At 41.1% G+C, this 20,727-nt stretch overlaps 1 long non-coding RNA gene and 1 pseudogene across 1 annotated transcript in view; one reads left to right on the top strand and one right to left on the bottom strand.

The window, feature by feature from the left end:
• LOC137634248 (uncharacterized) overlaps positions 1-18,964 on the top strand; it is a 100,866-nt pseudogene extending 81,902 nt beyond the window's left edge.
• The window catches only part of LOC137634249 (uncharacterized), a 132,216-nt gene that overhangs the window by 81,065 nt on the left and 30,424 nt on the right, over positions 1-20,727 (bottom strand). The window lies entirely within an intron of this gene.

Genomic DNA, 20,727 nt, shown 5'->3' with positions numbered 1-20,727 from the left:
TGGGGGTCCCGTCGTCTTGATATGGTGATAAATACCGTGCTTGGCAGGAACCGTGGGCGTTTGGCGAAGTTCTGGACGGAAAACTTCCGGGTACGACGTGAGGAGGTGGGCGTAGGCATCCGTGGGTGCGCTGATGTGGAGAGCGAGGTTAGAGGGGGCAGGTTGAAGAGGTGTCGACAAGTACGAGTCTGCGTTGACCAATCGTCGGTGGGCGACATCGACCAGAAGGTAGAAAGGAGAGAGGAAATCCGCACCGAGGATTGGCAATGTGACGTCAGCAACGAGAAACTTCCAATTGAATTTACCGTTTCTGAACGATAATGTGAGGTTCTCGTAACCATAGGTGGGTATCGCAGATCCGTTGGCAGCTACCAAGCGGACGTCGGCAGATGTAGACAGACTACGTCGTGTCTTGAAGAGTTTCCTTGGTAAAAGAGAATGACAAGCACCCGTGTCTACCAAAAATCCTACGCCCGTTCCTGCATCATGTAAAAAGAAAAGATTGGAAACACGGGAGGCCACCGCCACGAGCGATGGCCTACTTACACGTTTTTTGGCCACTGACAATCCTTGGCTCATTTCTTCGCGGTTGCCTGAATCTGAAGTGGTAGTAGCAAAACTGCGGCGGATGGGAGGTAGTAAGTGGCTGTAGAAGTCGTTTGTTGGGGCGCGAGCGATTGGTGGGTGGTGGGTGGCCTTGTCGCCGCTTCGGCACGTCACGGGGTAGGCGTGTATGTCCTACGGCATTCATGTCAGCTTCGGTTGACGTTGAATAGGCATCCTCTTCGTCAGGGGTGGAGGCGTTGATGGAGGTCTTGAAGTGGCTGTCCATAAGGGCGTCGTCTTTGGCCATCAAGTCCTTTATGGGTAAACTATCGACATCGGGTATGGCAGCGTGTATAGGTCCGGGTAAACGGCGTATCCAAAGGGCACGAAGTAGGTTCACCTTACGAGGAGAGCCGTCTGCGGCAGGTTGAAGGCGAACGATACTGGTCATTTCCCTGAGGGCAAGCGAAGCCCTTTGGTCCCCCAACGGTTGTTGCGAGAGCTGAAAAAGCTTTGCTATACGGCGGCTGGCGACGGCGAGTACTGCTGCAGAAGGTATGTTTTGAGGGCGTCATACGCTATTGGGGTGTCTCCTTGTTCACAAAGCCAGTCGGATATTTCTGGGAAGGTGTCCTCGGGTATCGCCGCGAGAACATAATCTGCTTTGGTGGTTGAGCGGGTCACGCCCTTGATGCGAAACTGGACTTCTGCGCGCTGAAACCAAGCAAACGCCTCTCCGCTGGCAAAGGATGAAAGTTTCCATGGGGCAGCCAAAGCGCCAACTTCCGTAGAGTCTGCCATAGTACCAACGATGGAGGGGCGAGGGGGGTGGGGGTGGAAGGCGGTGGGGGTGGAAGGCGGTGGGAGCGAGTCGACTTCCGGGGTCACCAATGTGACGGGCCGAGAGAAGGTTGTGACACAAAGGCAGGAAGCAATCAACTGAGTAACTTTATTAAAGAACACTCTCCTTTATATACAAAACCTCTAGGCAACAGGAAATTTCATGTTCGAGAAACAGACAATGTTACAGAGGAAAAACGCAGACATGTTTATTCTGGTTCTTTTTAGTGCGAGGGAAGAGCACAGATACAAGCATAATATACACAAAATAATTCATGTACGATCGTGTGACACACGGTTGGTACAGGGTAGTTACGATGGTGAAGATGGGTTGATCTCAATTCTAAGTACAGAAAACCTGAATTTGACTTGTATAAGTACAGAAGAATTGACCTCGACTTTCATCTTTCTTTGTGAATAAATGTTATGTCACTGTACTGTCATCTTCCTGGACCAGGGTTTGATTCCCCACCCGACCAGAAACTATTGTCTTTGAGTGGTTCCCCCTCGAGTCTCTGACCCCGAGGTATAAGAGAAAATTCAGACATTAATTTATTAAATTATATGGCATATTGGAATATGAAAAACACTTCTAAATGTGCAAAATCTAACATTAATCGAATGCCATGTAAAAATATATCAACTAGCTACGATGGTGATGTTTTTATTTCAATTTTAAGTATAAAAAATCTGAATTCGACAGTTATAAGTACAAATGAATCGTCATCGACTTTTTTCTTTCTTCGTGGCTAAGTAGTATATCACTGTCATGCCAGCTTCCTGCACCAGTGTTCAATTCCCCGGCTGGCTAGAAGCGATTGTCTTTGAGTGGTTTCCCCTTAGGTCTCTGATCCCTAGGTATAAGAGAGAATCCAGACATTAAGGTAATAAATTATATGGCTTATATATATATATATATATATATATATATATATATATATATATATATATATATGAGCAGTAATCATCATCATTAGCAGTCGTAACTGGGCCACTGCAGGAGAAAAACCTCAGAAGTGTACTGCCATTTGCGTCTTTTTATAGTATTTCTATGCCAGTCTACACCCGCAAATTTTCTTACCTTGTCATTTATATATATATATATATATATATATATATGTGTGTGTGTGTGTGTGTGTGTGTGTGTGTGTATATATATATATATATATATATATATATATATATATATATATATATCTTTTGATGTGATAATGATATATCTATTACTTAAAGATTTTTATCATTATTGCCTAAGATATGTTGACATATCACAATAAGATCAACTTCATCTTTCTAAATAGAAACAAAACATGAAGACTGGAGATGGTATTTTCTTAAAGGCAAAGATGGCTGGCCAGAGGTTGGTGAAAATGCATGAAAGTTCTGGAACCATATCCCCTTTTTACTTTCCAAACTTCAGCGGTCCATGTCCATGTTCTTTACTTTTAACTTCTTTGAGGGGTGTTGGAAAACAGAGACGATGATTCCATGTAAAGTAAAGGTTGCTGCATGTGCAGTGGGATTAAGGCTTAGGTTGTCTATGACTGATGTGGTTAACAGCCCAATCAAGAAAACTAGTAAACAGACCAACCCATCCTCCATGTGCTTGCTGACTGTTACATCCCCCAGCTGTATAGATATTTCTGGAATCCTATCATATTCAATGAAGATACCATGCTCATTAAGCACTTCCACCAAAGGTCTCTTTCTGTTCTTTTTGTAGATGAACAGTCCCAGGTAAAAAGAGGAATGGGGTATCTCTGTCTTCGCAGTGTCTATGAATATTGGTCCTTCTTTGCACCTTACATAGCAATTGTACTGCTATATCTGTCTTTGATCATCAAACATAAGTTAAAATTTGATGTCTACTCTGTGTTCAAGCATGGCCACAAACTGAAGAAGACTGAGTGGAATAGGATGCTCGATGCCCTGCTCATGGATGGTACCAGAAAATGTGAAATTGTGGTCCATAATATGTTTTCGTAAATTGTTAGCTCCTTTGTCAAGGATAATAGTTTCATTGTACTTGACAGTTGCTTATGATAAAACCAAGCCCATATTATTCTGAAAAGCCAGATCATCCCTTTTTGGTTGTGAGTTCTACCTCAGTTAATTATGACAGTAGTTTTTCCTAATGTCCTTTGGAGTTGATAGCAGGTGCATCAACATCCAGTTGTTCTAGGCGTTGTGCACATAGTTTACCCATGTCTTCAAGTTAGAAGACTTCAGAACCTTCACAAGATCGAGTGGCCTCCAATAGGTATGTGACTATTTCCTGGAATGTCTGTGGTTGGGTATCTTCTTCAGAAGCATGTTTCTGTTCCAGTATGTTGGTGGTAAATGGGTATTTAAGCTTCAATGCAATAGCATTCTCCCTACTGAGTCTTGTAAGAAAGTTTCTGACATTTAAAGTTTTAGCATATTAATGAAGTCTATTTTTGAGGTTCCTCGTTTTAACTTGTCTGAGATCAGAGGATAAGATTTCCTTGTTACACAAAAAACACCATTTGCTTTCAAGAATGGTTCAACTTAGCTTGGTCTGACATCTAATAACTGAACACACTCTTCTCTCTTTTCTAGCTTCCCCCAATTCTATTAATAATTCACGTTGTTCCTTATCACAGTTTCTTCAATACCACCACCATTATCAAGTCTGTCTGGATTCTTAACTGTGTGGAAGAGGAGAGTATTAGTCACAATCATTGCATAATCATGTTCTTGTGATGTTGTGCAGGTGGGGACTTCAGCTCTTCATTCTTCTCCTTCAGGCAAAATCAATACTTGTTCCGGTCAGTCTGGAATTTAGATGGTCCTGGATCTTTAGTTGCCATCTTGGTGAATAATATTCAAGGTATCAGAGTATGATAATTATCTGTATCAAGTGAATTAACGCTGAGAGTTTACCATTCTACCAACTTGATCCAAACAATGCACAACAAGGTACAAGATGCAACTAGGTTCGGTATAAAAATATATTACTTACACCTAGCCGATTGTCCATCCAGTATTATTCAAGTCCCATGAAATCTGTATGCCGACCAGATAATTACATGCAAAGTAATGTAAAGCTATGTTACCCTTGGGTTGGCTCTCCTGTGCTGGCCCCCCTTTTTTAAATTCGGGTCAGGCTATTAAACTAAACATCTATGGTAAACTACATGTAATCTACAGTAGCTAACTGGTAAGGGATATATTAGACAGCATTTGGGATACTAAATTGAATATTTAGGCACATTAATAATAATTCTGCTGAAACTGAACCCCATGCTGAGTTTCACAGCAGAGGTTCCATCCAGTGTGGCCAGGTTATTCCTTGACAACCGCTCTGTTGATACAAGGAAGCCAGTGAGTAAGACCATGGTTCCAAATTCGGATTCTACATAATAAAAAATGTAGTATTTGCCACCAAGATATTTCATTCATCCAAAGAACAATCCTCAATGGGTATGTGTGGCAATTTTGGGTCTTGTTTTAAAAATTAAAAGATTCTCCTGTAAAGTTGCTATCATCTGCTCCCCTATAAAGCACAACGGCTGATGTGATTATCTCTTCTCCAAGAGAAGAAATCTAGTTACTGTTTGATCAAAGATGGCACTGTCTTTATTACTCTGGGCAGCAACAGAGCTTCAAGCGTTACTATGCTTTCAGTGCTTTCGCTACGTGACGCCACATTGCATCCAGATTGTACTCAACCGCTTGGAGTAACTGAAATCTAATTACAAATTTGGTAACTTGATATCCTTCCTTAAGGGAACAGGAGAGACTCATTAGGAATTGGAATCTGCATAATGATGACAGATGTATATAACAATTCCGGGGAGATTAATTCAAATTACTTCATATTCATATTAAAATTAGACTTGATTATGTACCAGGAAACTTCTTTCAGAAGCTTCTATGGCATGATCGAAGTCGGCTTTAGGATATCAATATCAATTAACTCCTCCCGCGCTTAGGTGTTTAAGTAAATAAGAAAAATATAAAAATGAGATAGGAATTGTTTACAAAACAAGTGGTTGGACATCATTAGTTATCCCGCAGAGGTCTTCCCCTCCAGTTCAGACATCAAATACCCATCTCCTAAAATCTGTAATTATGACGAAGAGAATCATCTAATCCTATTTTGATAATCTTAAGTCACCATATGAGCAACATTTCAACAACTGAAGATAACGTTCTATCTCTACAATAAGTATTTTATTGCTCTATGTTCTAGCCCGTTACCCAAGCATTCTGTGACAGCGCCGAGTAAGGGCAGATTGGAAATGACTGAGTTATATTGTTGTGGAACATTCTCCTTATATACAAAACCTCAAGGCAACAGGACATGACAAGTTCACAAGACAGACAATATCACAGAGGAAAAACCAGACAGGAATTTTCATGTTCGTTTTAGTGCGAGGGAGGAGCGAAGATACAAGCATAATATATACAAAAGGAATTATGTACAATTGTGTGAAACACGGTTGGTACATGGCTCCCCCCCTAAAAATGACATACTGTACATGTTAAATAGGGCGCCCTGATCTAGAGAGGCGAACTGTAGGCGGGTCATCTGGCAGAAGATAAGCAGGTTTTAGACGATCAATGGAGACCCAGTCTTCTTTGCCCCGAATGTTTAGGAGGAATGCTTTCGGACTGCGTCGGATCACAAGGAAAGGGCCCGTGTAAGGGGGCGTTAGTGGTGGCTTGCTGGTGTCGTTGCGCAGGAAGACGTGCGTTGCAGAGTGCAAGTCCGTTGGTATGTGATGCTTCGCTGGGGGCTTGTAAGTCTGGCGGCACGGAGTAAATTTTCCCACGACGTGACGTATGCGCTGGAGATCGTCGGAGGAGGTTGTAGAAGGAAAAAACTCGGCAGGGACGACCAACGGGTCGCCATACACCATTTCGGCTGCCGAGACGTCGAGGGCGTCTTAAAGAGTGGTCCTTAGTCCAAGGAGGACCCAGGGAAGCTGAGTAAACCAGTTGCAATCCTTGCAGCGGGACATCAAAGCTGCTTTGAGGGTGCGATGAAAACGTTCAACCATTCCATTGGCAGCGGGGTTGTAGGCCGTTGTCTGATGTAGGGTGATGCCCAGGAGATTTGCTAATGACGTCCATAATTGAGAGGTGAAAGTGATTCCCCTGTCAGAAGTAATATGCTCAGGGATACCGAATCTTGAAATCCATCCAGAGAGTAAGGCAGATGTACACGAGGCGGACGTTGCAGTTTCCATGGGAATGGCTTCAGGCCAACGAGTGGAGCGGTCGATGACGGTAAACAGGTAACGATGTCCTTGTGATGTGGATAGGGGGCCTACAACGTCGACGTGAACGTGTGCGAAACGACGCTGAGGTTGAGGAAAGGTGCCCACTCCTGAATCCGTGTGTCGATGTACTTTGGAAGTTTGGCAAGAAGTACAGGCATGGACCCAATCCTTAGCATCCTTAGAAATGCCATGCCAAATGAACTTTGCCTTCAGCAGCTGTGCAGTAGAACGGCACGAGGTATGTGAAAGGCCGTGGATGAAATCAAACACCTGTCGGCGCATGGGAACAGGAATCCAAGGTCGCGGTCTACCAGTACTGACGTCACAGAGGAGGGTGGTGTTGGAGTCTTCGAGGGGAAAATCCTCCCAACGGAGGGACGTGCAGGATGTCCTACAAGCTTGATACTCTGGATCCTGTCGTTGGGCTTCAGCCAGGGCGTTGTAATCCAATCCCAGTTGAATGGCAGCCAACGTGTTTCTTGACAGGGCATCGGCAACGGGATTCATTTTCCCAGGGACGTATTGGAGGGTGCAATTGTATTCAGCCACGGCGGAGAGATGTCGGCGTTGACGGGCGGACCAGGCATCAGACTGTCGAGTGAAGGCGTGCACCAGAGGCATGTGGTCTGTGCGAATGACGAAGGGCGTACCTTCTAAGAAATGGCGAAAGTGACGGACAGCCAAGTGCACCGCCAGCAATTCTCGATCGAAGGTAGAATAACCCGATTCTGCCTTGGACAGTTTTCTGCTGAAGAAGGCCAATGGGCGGGGCGAGCCTTTGACCACCTGCTCGAGTACTGCACCAATAGCGACGTCGCTGGCATCGGTGGAGAGAAGGAGAGGGGCATGTGGGATAGGAAAAGTGAGAGCCGCAGCAGTTGATAGGGCCTTCTTTGCATTGCAGAAGGCTGCTTCTTGAAGGGGACCCCACTTCAAGTCCTTTGGCTTGCCCTTGAGGGAGGCGTAGAGGGGAGCAAGAGTGGCGGCAATGGCTGGCAGAAAACGGTGATAATAGTTGATCATGCCCAAGAATTCCTGCAGAGCTTTGACGGTCGAGGGCGTGGGGAAATTCTGAACGGCTGCTACCTTCTCAGGGAGGGGATGGACTCCTTCAGGAGTGATACGGTGCCCTAAGAACGACACTTCGTTGGCGCCAAAGGTACACTTGTCGTACCGGACTACAAGGCCGTTTTGTTGCAGGCGGTCGAGCACGATGCGCAGGTGACGAAGGTGTTCCTCTTTTGAGGAGGAGAACACAAGTATGTCGTCCACATAACATACACAGAAAGGGAGGTCCCCTAAGATGCCATCCATGAGACGTTGAAACGTTGCCCCAGCATTACGAAGGCCAAAACAAGAGTAATTGAAGGTGTATGTGCCAAACGGAGTGGTGATGGCGGTCTTGGGGATGTCTTCTGGGTTCATAGGCACCTGATAATACCCCTTCAGGAGGTCGAGCTTAGAGAAAACCTTCGCTTTGTGCAGGTAGGAGGTTACATCGGCAATGTTTGGGAGGGGGTAGTGATCCGGTTCTGTTTGCATGTTCAGGCGCCTGTAATCCCCGCACGGACGGAGGGAGCCGTCTTTCTTCAGAACGATGTGTAAGGGTGACGACCATGGGGTGGAGGCCTTTTGGCAAAGGCCCATTTTCTCCATTTCGGCGAACGTCTGTTTGGCGGCTGCCAATCGTTCCGGTGCCAGATGTCTGAATTTTGCGAAGACTGGGGGTCCCGTCGTCTTGATATGGTGATAAATACCGTGCTTGGCAGGAACCGTGGGCGTTTGGCGAAGTTCTGGACGGAAAACTTCCGGGTACGACGTGAGGAGGTGGGCGTAGGCATCCGTGGGTGCGCTGATGTGGAGAGCGAGGTTAGAGGGGGCGGGTTGAAGAGGTGTCGACAAGTACGAGTCTGCGTTGACCAATCGTCGGTGGGCGACATCGACCAGAAGGTGGAAATGAGAGAGGAAATCCGCACCGAGGATTGGCATTGTGACGTCAGCAACGAGAAACTTCCAATTGAATTTACCGTTTCCGAACGATAATGTGAGGCTCTCGTAACCGTAGGTGGGTATCGCAGATCCGTTGGCAGCTACCAAGCGGACGTCGGCAGATGTAGACAGACTACGTTGTACCTTGAAGAGTTTCCTTGGCAAAAGAGAACGACAAGCACCCGTGTCTACCAAAAATCGCACGCCCGTTTCTGCATCCTGTAAAAAGAAAAGATTAGAAACATGGGAGGCCACCGCCACAAGCGATGGCCTACTTACACGTTTTTTGGCCAATGACAATCTTTGGCACATTTCTTCGCGGTTGCCCCGAATCTGAAGTGGTAGTAGCAAAACTGCGGCGGATGGGAGGTAGTAAGTGGCTGTAGAAGTCGTTCGTTGGGGCGCGAGCGATTGGTGGGTGGTGGGCGGCTTTGTCGCCGCTTCGGCATGTCACGGGGTAGGCGTGTATGTCCTACGGCATTCATGTCAGCTTCGGTTGACGTTGAATAGGCATCCTCGTCGTCAGGGGTGGAGGCGTTGATAGAGGTCTTGAAGTGGCTGTCCATAAGGGCGTCGGCTTTGATAATCAAGTCCTTTATGGGTAAACTATCGACATCGGGTATGGCAGCGCGCACAGGTTCAGGTAAACGGCGTATCCAAAGGGCACGGAGTAGGTTCACCTCACGAGGAGAGCCGTCTGCGGCAGGTTGAAGGCGAGCGATACTGGTCATTTCCCTGAGGGCAAGCGAAGCCCTTCGGTCCCCCAACGGTTGTTGCGAGAGCTGAAAAAGCTTTGCTATACGGGCGGCTGGCGACGGAGAGTACCGCTGCAGAAGGTATGATTTGAGGGCGTCATACGCTATTGGGGTGTCTCCTTGTTCACAAAGCCAGTCGGATATTTCTGGGAAGGTGTCCTCGGGTATCGCCGTGAGAACATAATCCGCTTTGGTGGTTGAGCGAGTCACGCCCCTGATACGAAAGTGGACTTCAGCGCGTTGAAACCAAGCGAACGCTTCTTCGCTGGCGAACGGTGAAAGTTTCAATGGGGCGGCTGCAGTGCCAACTGCCGGAGTAGAGTCAGCCTCCGTCATAGTAACAACGATGGAGGGGCGAGGGAGGTGGGGGTGGAAGGCAGTGGGAGCGAGTCGACTTCCGGGGTCACCAATGTGACAGCGCCGAGTAAGGGTATGAACTCAAAGGCAGATTGGAAACGACTGAGTTATATTGTTGTGGAACATTCTCCTTATATACAAAACCTCAAGGCAACAGGACATGACAAGTTCACAAGACAGACAATATCACAGAGGAAAAACCAGACAGGAATTTTCATGTTCGTTTTAGTGCGAGGGAGGAGCGAAGATACAAGCATAATATATACAAAAGGAATTATGTACAATTGTGTGAAACACGGTTGGTACAATTCCAAGCCGTTTTTAAGTAAAGGAGCAGCAACATTGATTTTCTCTGCAAATAAGTTTGTGAATAAACATGTTGTGTTTTTGTATGTATTTCTTTTTATACTGATTTTCCAGATTCTAATTGTTGTTTTTGAATCATTTTTGTTTAGAGACTGAAAGAACCTATAACAAATCTCAGATTCTAACATACTGATAATAGTGAATGTTACTTTGGACAGCAAAGGTAAATGGTTATGATCTCACTGAAAAGATTTCTCTAGTGGTGATAAAATCAGCTACATTAATGATAAATAATAATTACCAGTATTCATAATTCCACTTAAGTATATTATTGATGATGATGACAATAAGGACTGCATTTTGAGCGATGATACCTGTGGTGGAAGCTGTGATTCCATTGACAGGTAATACTCTGTATGATGATGATGATGACGAGTGATGATAATAATGATGATGAGGATGATAGAGCCTCTTGCTACTTTCAGATGACGAGTTTGGCGAGAAGAGTGTATCAGTTCTGCTGGATGGAGAGGAGAGTGAAGTGATCTTCATTGATCATCCTGCCGTGGAGATGTCGGTGAGGAAGAATAACCCTTACTACTCTTGTATTTCCCAATCTGTATATTCTGTCCCTGTAGCCTTTGTATATCAGCGGCCAGTTCCTCGTGCGTGGATTAAAAATGGACATCAACTAACCTATACTTTCCCACCTAACCTAACCTACAAGCCGTGTCCTTACCTAACAGGGGGGGATAACGGCCCCCTGCGACCCCCCTTACACTGCCGTATTCTAAGTTAGTTATAATAATACATACAGGTGGCTGCTATCATACATACATCCCTGTCCCTCGGCCCCCCCCCTTTTTTTTTTTTGTCGTTAAAATAACGTTTCAAGCTCAAAGCAGGCGAAGTTTGATTCTGCGTTTGCTCTTCTGAAGGATTATGTTATAGCAGATACACTCGTTTGTAGCCCAATTCCACTGAGGTCGTTAGAATTAGCACCTAAAGTTTATATTGTTTACGCTAGCGTGAACTAGTAGTGTCCAAGTAAAGAGCATTGGTTTTGACACTTATTCGGAAGGAATATGAATATTTGGACTATTGTAAAGGCCGTTGAAATTATTTTGCGTACACATCCATTAGTTCACAATAGGCTATTCAAAGGCTAATCAGCTTGCTATTTACAGCGCAAACGTTTGATATGTTTGCTGTGAAGATTAGAAACTTATGCTTCTCTCAGGTTGGTGAATTGACACCGTCCCCACTCCCCTAGTATTATATACCGCTGATGTGCTTCCTATCCTACCCATTCCGCATCCTTACACATTAATCAGAAGAGATTTTGGTAAAACTAATAGCTCTCAATATATCGCTGTAAAGCAAAAAACAAAAGCCATATTCAATTAGCATTCAAGCCTTGTAAATTCAAATACAAAGTAAATAATCTATATTCATTAGCTAGCAGAAAATAAGCGAAAAATCGCCATAAAGTTAAAACAAAGGCTATATTCAATTAGCATTCAAGACTTGTAAATTATAAAGTAAGTAAGCTATTTTCATTAGCTAAGCAGTAAAATAAAGTAAATCAAGATGCCAAAGGTAGTAATGAAAGAGGAGCTCAAGAAGCTAAAATTAGATGCAATCACCCCCCTCCCCCCCAAAAAATACCATGCAGAACGTACCTTAATACTAAAAGAAGTAGATAAGCACGTAGAGAACATCCCTGTAGAGGTTCTCATCCAGGAAATGGAACATAACAATCCAAGCATAAAAATCATAAATCTCCTCAAACTAAAATGGAGCAGAATGCTGGTCATAAAACTTAAATTAGAAAATATCAACACAACCAAGGAAATTCAAAGAGATAGCATTTTATTCGGGAACCAGTCCATTCCCCCTCACCAAGTAGAAAAGGAGATCATCATAGAGATAACTCCTTGCCACAACTGCTTCAAATACAACCATAAAACGAAACAATGCCCCTCAGAAAAGAAAGTCATCTGCACCAACTGTGTAGAGGAAGGCCATGAATATACGACTTGCAATTCTCAAACGCCAAAATGTATAAACTGTAGTGGTCCCCACAGAACACAACAAGCCCCCTGCCAAATATAGAGGAAAACAATAAAAGAAGAAATAAAACAAAACGGAGAGAAGGCACACAAACCACACAACAACGGCAGTCATATGCCAACATGGCAGCCCAAGCAACCAATGGGAACAACAAATCCTAACCTTGGTCTACCACTAAATGCCATGGTGAATATCTATACAGCCTTGATCAGCGCTCACATACAGGAAGCCATTGATCCAGGATCATTCCAAAAAACATTAGACGATGTCTATGAATTAAATATATTATCAAAGGTAAAGCTACCGAAAAGAATGGTAGAAAGCAGCAAAAGAGTATTAATTCACTTAGGGATGACCCCACACCAGTCAAAGGAAAACTCTGAAACTCCCCCTGAAGACACAACAGTGGACTCTGACGAGGAGATATGATCTGATGAGGAGGAAGAAATCGAAATTGAAGATGAAAATGTGGAAGAGGAAAAGGAGCACCAATAACAGTAAACAAGATAAATATTCCATTTAACAATGAGGTTAAACTCCTTTGTCTCTTATCAAAAGAACTGGCATAAGCTGCCATATCAAACAAAAACTCTAATTGGCTAAACACATAAAAGGAGCATTAAAACGTTTTAAACTATTGGATAAAAAGATAAAAATAAATCTCTACTCTACAAAAGCCTGATAATACCTCTATGCCCAATGGCTTAATCAAAGATGAAAATCCTACAAAAATTCCAAAATAAAACATAAGAAACATACATGGCCTAAACAACAACAACAACAACAACGACAACAACAACAACAATAATAATAATAATAATAATAATAATAATAATAATAAAATAATAATAATAATAATAATAATAATAATAATAATAATAATTATAATAATGAAAACCACGAAACACTGTATCATATACAATTTCGAACTAGTAAACGTCAGGTACCGCACAAGCCTGGGAAAGATTAAAAAACATTTACCCAGAACTTGCAACGAGTGAGGAAATAACAGACACAAAACAAGCATTCCTGGTGGAAAAGGATAGTTCCTTTCATTGCTCGGGACGAACCAAATCCAGAATATTAAAATAAAACAAAAAGTAGGCAAACAAATACATAAACAAGACCCAGAAAAGGAATGATCATGAAAACGCATTTCCCTCGGAGGCTGGCAAGAGAACTCACCTCCTGGAAGTCCACAAGGCATGAAGTTGGCACAAAAAACCAACAGCAAAAAGCTATTGGGTCTCCCCCAATCTTTTCATCTACCACTGTACTTCAGTTTAACACTTTTCTCGCCAATCCTTCCAATCCTAATTCCCTCCCTCCCCTCCCCCACCTATCCTATCGCCCTATACTGTAGCTGTAGGCCGTTGGATGTTGAATTACAGAAGGAAACACTGAGACATCATGCTATATATGCTTTACTAGTGGATATAAACGAATAAAGAAATGATTAAGGACAAGTAAGGAAATTTTGCAAGATTTTAACGATTTGAACATCTCAATTTTTCTCTGATTAATCAAGATCTGCATCTGTGATAAACACAATGACTTAATCGTTGGAAATTTGCACAAATTGTTTTTTTTTTCTTTTTTTGTATTCATTACATACCACAACTCTAAAATCTTCTATTGTTTTCTTTTACTTTTTTTTTTTTTTTTTTTTTTTTGCGCTACGTAATCTCAACATATTCAGAAGAAAAATGTCCTAGTATAGTTAAAACTGAGCATTTAATCCCAGTTGCAGATATCATCACAATGAATATCCATTGCCCCGCGTCATGTTACAGCAATACATTAACTCTAATAATGCAATGTCGTCTTTATTTCAATAGGTTGAAAACTGCCTGACAACGTATGACCCTCACGCCTGCGTAGTCGTCTACTCCATCACGGATAAGGGCTCTTTTAAGAAGGCCGAGGACACTCTAAATTACCTCTGGAGAGAGAATTATACCAAAGACAAGGCAGTTATCGTCGTTGGAAATAAGGTCGATTTGGCTAGGTCGAGGATCGTCACCAGCGATGGTCAGTGAATGAAAAGTTTTATTCATTGATAAGATAAGATAACATAACATAAGACACAGCACTGTTTAAAATTTCCATTAAAAACCGGTAAATGTCTGGCAACAATTTATTCAAGGATTTTTACCGTTTTAAAAAAGAATATATTGACGAAAAGGGGTGATATTACGGTCACCAACCTTGTAAAATATAACAAAGTAGAGTAAAATTACGGTCGCCTGTATTTTACTGAAATACGGTTGAGAACAGCATATTTTTTCGGAGAATTTCCGATTAAAATTATGTTTTTTCTAACTGCAGTTTATGAATACAGTCGATAACAAACGAAATCACAAAAACAAGAACAATAACAATGGTAATAATAATGATGATAACAAAACATTTTATATATGAAATGATACATTGTTAATATCACTCACCATTGATATATTGGATCACTGCATATAAAACCAACTGCTTAACCTGATAGCAATGGTAAAAAATCAAATCATTATTGCAATCTAAGTTCCACTTAGAAAATTTTAATCAATCAACCAAAAGCGTTTAGTTTTAGTGATATTAATGAAATATTAGATAATACGGAATTTACCTCGATTGCTTTCATGTTATAAGAAATGCTCTCAATTAGTAAGAATTTACAAGTTCATTCAATAAACAGTTGTTAGATGGTATAAAATGGTATTGGAGGGATCAACGTATTGAACTATTGCCGATTATTTGAAAGCATAAAGTTGTTATAAGTTGAATAGGCGATTAACACCTTGTTGTTGATGAATGTGCAGTAATTGATCACATATGTTAAGGAATGGATAATTAATTACAAATTATGAACAAGAATCTCCAAGTGATGCACTGTTAGAAAAAAAAAAAAAAAAATTTTAATCGGAAATTTCCCGTAAAAATATAATGTTCTCAACCGTATTTCAGTAAAATACAGGCGATCGTAATTTTACTCCACTTTGTTATTATATTTTACGGGTTGGTAACCGTAATATCACCCCTTTACGTCAATATATCCGTTTTTAAAACTGTAAAAATCCTGGAATAAATGTTGCCAGACATTTACCGTTTTTTAATGCAAATTTTAAACAGTGTGGGATACCTCTCCCCCTAATTGAGCTCCGCTGTCATAGTCCAATCCAAGCAAGGCGTTTTGAAGTATAAATCGATAAAAAGAGCTTAAACGCAACTATTTAAGCCGCCTTCCACAGGATAGAGAACATTGAATGTAATTTTACTTGATGGAGCCCAGATACCACAAATATCTTTTAATATGTACGCTTATAGAGTAATGGAAAGTAATACAATTGTAAAAATATGTCTAGACCAAAGTAAAAATTGAGGTTTTAATCATTATTTACAAGCTGTGTGGTAAATTATTTCTGCTTAGTGGTTATACATACATACATACATATACCAAGGCACTTCCCCCATTTTGGGAGGTAGCCGACATCAACAAATGAAACAAAACAAAAAAGGGGACCTCTACTCTCTACGTTCCTCCAGCCTAACAAGGGACTCAACCGAGTTCAGCTGGTACTGCTAGGGTGCCACAGCCCACCCTCCCACATTATCCACCACAGATGAAGCTTCAGAATGCTGAATCCCCTACTGCTGCTACCTCCGCGGTCATCTAAAGCATCGGAGGCAGCAGCAGGGCCTACCGGAACTGCGTCACAATCGCTCGCCATTCATTCCTATTTCTAGCACGCTCTCTTGCCTCTCTCACATCTATCCTCCTATCACCCAGAGCTTTCTTCACTCCATCCATCCACCCAAACCTTGACCTTCCTCTTGTACTTCTCCCATCAACTCTTGCATTCATCACCTTCTTTAGCAGACAGCCATTTTTCATTCTTTCAACATGGCCAAACCACCTCAACACATTCATATTCACTCTAGCTGCTAACTCATTTCTTACACCCGTTCTCACTCTCACCACTTCATTCCTAACCCTATCTACTCGAGTTACACCAGCTATACTCCTTAGACACTTCATCTCAAACACATTCAATTTCTGTCTCTCCGTCACTTTCATTCCCCACAACTCCGATCCATACATCACAGTTGGTACAATCACTTTCTCATATAGAACTCTTTTTACATTCATGCCCAACCCTCTATATTTTACTACTCCCTTAACTGGCCCCAACACTTTGCAACCTTCATTCACTCTCTGACGTAAATCTGCTTCCACTCCACCATTTGCTGCAACAACAGACCCCAAGTACTTAAACTGATCCACCTCCTCAAGTAACTCTCCATTCAACATGACATTCAACCTTGCACCACCTTCCCTTCTCGTACATCTCATAACCTTACTCTTACCCACATTAACTCTCAACTTCCTTCTCTCACACACTCTTCCAAATTCTGTCACTAATCGGCCAAGCTTCTCTTCTGTGTCTGCAACCAGTACAGTATCATCCGCAAACAACAACTGATTTACCTCCCATTTATGGTCATTCTCGTCTACCAGTTTTAATCCTCGTCCAAGCACTCGAGCATTCACCTCTCTCACCACTCCATCAACATACAAGTTAAACAACCACGGTGACATCACACATCCCTGTCTCAGCCCCACTCTCACCGGAAACCAATCACTCACTTCATTTCCTATCCTAACACATGCTTAACTACCTTTGTAGAAACTTTTCACTGCTTGCAACTACTTTCCACCAACTCCATATAACCTCATCACATTCCACATTGCTTCCCTATCAACTCTATCATACGCTTTCTCCAGATCCATAAACGCAACATACACCTCCTTACCTTTTGCTAAATATTTCTCGCATATCTGCCTTACTGTAAAAATCTGATTCATACAACCCCTGCCTCTTCTAAAACCACCCTGTATTTCTAAGATTGCATTCTCTGTTTTATCCTTGATCCTATTAATCATTACTCTACCATACACTTTTCCAACTACGCTTAACAAACTAATACCTCTTGAATTACAACACTCATGCACATCTCCCTTACCCTTATATAGTGGTACAATACATGCACAAACCCAATCTACTGGTACCATTGACAACACAAAACACATATTAAACAATTCACCAACCATTCAAGTACAGTCACACCCCCTTCCTTCAACATCTCAGCTTTCACACCATCCATACCAGATGCTTTTCCTACTCTCGTTTCATCTAGTGCTCTCCTCACTTCATCTATTGTAATCTCTCTCTCATTCTCATCTCCCATCACTGGCACCTCAACACCTGCAACAGCAATTATATCTGCCCTCCCTATTATCCTCAACGTTCAGTAAACTTTCAAAATATTCCGCCCATCTTTTCCTTGCCTCCTCTCCTTTTAACAACCTCCCATTTCCATCTTTCACTGTCTCTTCAATTCTTGAGCCCGCCTTCCTTACTCTCTTCACTTCTTTCCAAAACTTCTTCTTATTCTCTTCATATGAATGACCCAATCCCTGACCCCACCTCAGGTCAGCTGCCCTCTTTGCCTCAAGTACCTTGCGCTTTACTTCCACATTGGTTATGCAATATATAAAAATACGCAAATTTACATTTGGTAATGTACACAAGGATATAATGTTAAAATGTATTACCATAAAGAGTTATTTTTTTTCTTAAATGTTTGTTTTGGCAGAGGGTAAATCGTTGGCGTGTTGCCACGACAGCAAATTTATTGAGACATCCAGCGGCATCCAGCACAATGTGGATGAACTTCTGGTCGGAATAGTCAAGCAGGTGAGGTCATAATTTCTTTAGTATTTCATTGACATAACGAATGATATATCGGGAAAAGGGAGTGAATCGGGATAAAGAAAACGAAATCCCATTGTTTTCCTTTCAATCTTTCCAGTCTTGTACAGTGGATTGTGGATATTAATTAGGATTTTTTCTTCCCTATATGTACTTCATTACCACATAATCAAACTAATCTGCAATCCCATGACATCAATACTGACATCTTCATTATTGCTACTGCTTCTAAAGCTATTACATCGGAAGGGCTGTAATAAAGTCATTTTGTTGAATACAAGTGTTTACAGATTATATGGCTTCATCCAGTTGGTATTCGTTTCTCTCCAACCCAACACTTTCCAATTTCCTCGGTTAATCCATCTATACAATATAATAAAGTTTCTATTTACCGTAAGAGGAGCTATGCTCTAATAATTATTCATACATAATAAAAAGAACCATTTTGCTCAACCTTCAGGTACGCCTTCGCTTAGCTGCTTTTCGGAAACGCATGAAGAAGATGTCTGCTTCGAAAACCTCTTTGAGTCTTCACGCAGCCAAAGAGCTTCTCAGCAAGATGTGCCTTCTGGATAGCAAGTCGAAATCCTGCGAGAACCTGCACGTCCTGTAGGCAGAGCCTGCACGTCCTGTAGCAAATGGAGGCACAGCAGACTGCCCTTCGTGTCTATTTTCATTGATCGAGGTGTAATCTGTACAACCTAAGGTGTTGTGCGTGAAATGGAAGACTAAGATTAAGCACATTTATCTTTTCTATTCTCTCTTTCCTTCTATGTATGAAGAGTAGATGACAGAAGCAGAGTATTTTCATGACGTAAAGGGCAATGACATTATGTCTTATCAAAGTACTCTAATAAAGTAGCACAAGCTCTTTAAGTCTCTTGATATTAACTGTATCTGTTCGAAATAGTTTTAGAATCGTATTTTATTCCATTTCTTCTTACATTGTCTTCAACTTCAAATACCTTTTTCACATAGCCTAGGTAAGGAGAAAAGGACATAGTGGAGATAGACATCCGCCAGCAAATAATACAAAATAACAAAATGAAAATTTCTTTTCATCAATGCAATATGAGGTATTGCCGATGGAACAGGTATTGCCTATGGAACACAAGACAAATGTGTCGCGCCTATAACTTCTTATCATAGGCCTTTCTAAACTTTAAATCTCGGTTTATCACAACTAGAGCGTTTAGACTACTACTGCCAAATACTAGAAGTTTGAAAAGTCTCGCTGATATTCTTGATATTTTTGAAAATTATAAAGGGGGGTTAAGAACACCTTAAAAAGTATCTCCTATTTATTCTCTGTTTTAAATTGCATTGTAAAATAACAATATGGAATAAATTTTCCCCCAAAAATCGACAAACTGACTTGAAAAAGAATATGACAAGCAATTTCCTGCGGGTAAAGTAATGTATGTATATTCTATATAAAAACAAGCAATGTTACAGAAATGAAATTTACTTCCGAGTAACGTGAATGAAGAAAATGCATTGTGCTTTTCTTTTTTCTGGCAAATTCATAAAAAAAAATTCTTTGCATCTTAAGAATCAAATAGCCTATCTGGTTTGTTTGTGAACTTGAACATATCGTATTACCTTGAAATACATCCAAAGCAGTAAAGGGGAAAGATTGGGGAAAGGAAATAAATAGCTTTGGCAGTGGATCACAAAGAAAGGTAATTTTCCTAAGTGCCAAAAACATGAAACCGCGCTCCTTTTCTTGAAAATCCTACCTAGAATTTCCAATTTTTTTCTTTTTTTAGATTAAAGCCATTTCTTTTCTCCAAAATTATCCGTTGAAGCATATAGAAAAGCTAAATAAATGTAATACAGGTAAATTTTTATTTAATCGCCTGTTGAGGTGAGGTTATTTCTAGAACACTGTGTTGTGACGAAGAACTAGCATATACTTTTGCTTTCAAACATTCTGTTAAATGTACTAGGATATCAAATTTCCAAATTATGATTCCAAAGTTAAAAATACAAGTAAAATAACGATAACTTTTGGTGTAAATCCGCAGCTGTCCCTCGGTAATTGGTCCAGATAGAGTCAAGATGCAGGTGATTGTGTTCTGGCAATTATTCAGTTGTCCCTTTACACGGTACATAAAAGGCTAAAAGAAATCAAATACCAGCTCTATGAGATTATCACAGCCTGGGTTCATACAGAGAGCATAAATATTCTATTAACCTTGTCACTAACAAATTTCTTAAACGTAAGATTCGCTAACCTACATTGGTCGATTTATTACCAAATAATAGAAATAACATAGAAATTCATCATCTATCCAAACGGAAGGGTGACCACTTTCGACTGCAGCTCAAGTTATAGGAAAAGCCACGCCCACCCAAATTTTAAAATTCATATTCATTAGCCAATTGGTGACTCCATCTTAAAATCACAAAGAAAATTATATCAAAATCATTGTTTGAAATGTTGACTTCTTTTTTAACACATTATTTGAGAACATCTTAAAAACATTCACATAAGAAAAAAAATTTAGGGTACTCTGAATAATAGGTTTTTTGCAGTTGTGTTGGGCTTCGTTCCAGTGACAACAAAAGCGTAGAAATATATAAAGAAATTGAACAAAATAATCTAAATAAGTGAATATTTAAATGTACAGTATTAATGTTTTATTTTAATTTAGTTTATGCTTCTTACTTGTTTAGCTGAATATCACTCTAGGTCTGCTAAATGAAAACAAACGCTAATAATACAAAATATAATGATATCAATTTCTCATAGATTTAAAGATGGTACTGTATAATTATAACACCTTTGGTAAAATCAGTCCAATTTCAGTATTTTGCAATAATAAGAGTGGAAATATTCATGTGCAG

Source organism: Palaemon carinicauda, chromosome 44, assembly GCF_036898095.1.
Source record: "Palaemon carinicauda isolate YSFRI2023 chromosome 44, ASM3689809v2, whole genome shotgun sequence".
Taxonomy (NCBI): Eukaryota; Metazoa; Arthropoda; class Malacostraca; order Decapoda; family Palaemonidae; genus Palaemon; species Palaemon carinicauda.
The sequence above is the reverse complement of the archived record's forward strand: the minus strand, read 5'-3'. Positions and strand labels throughout refer to the sequence as shown.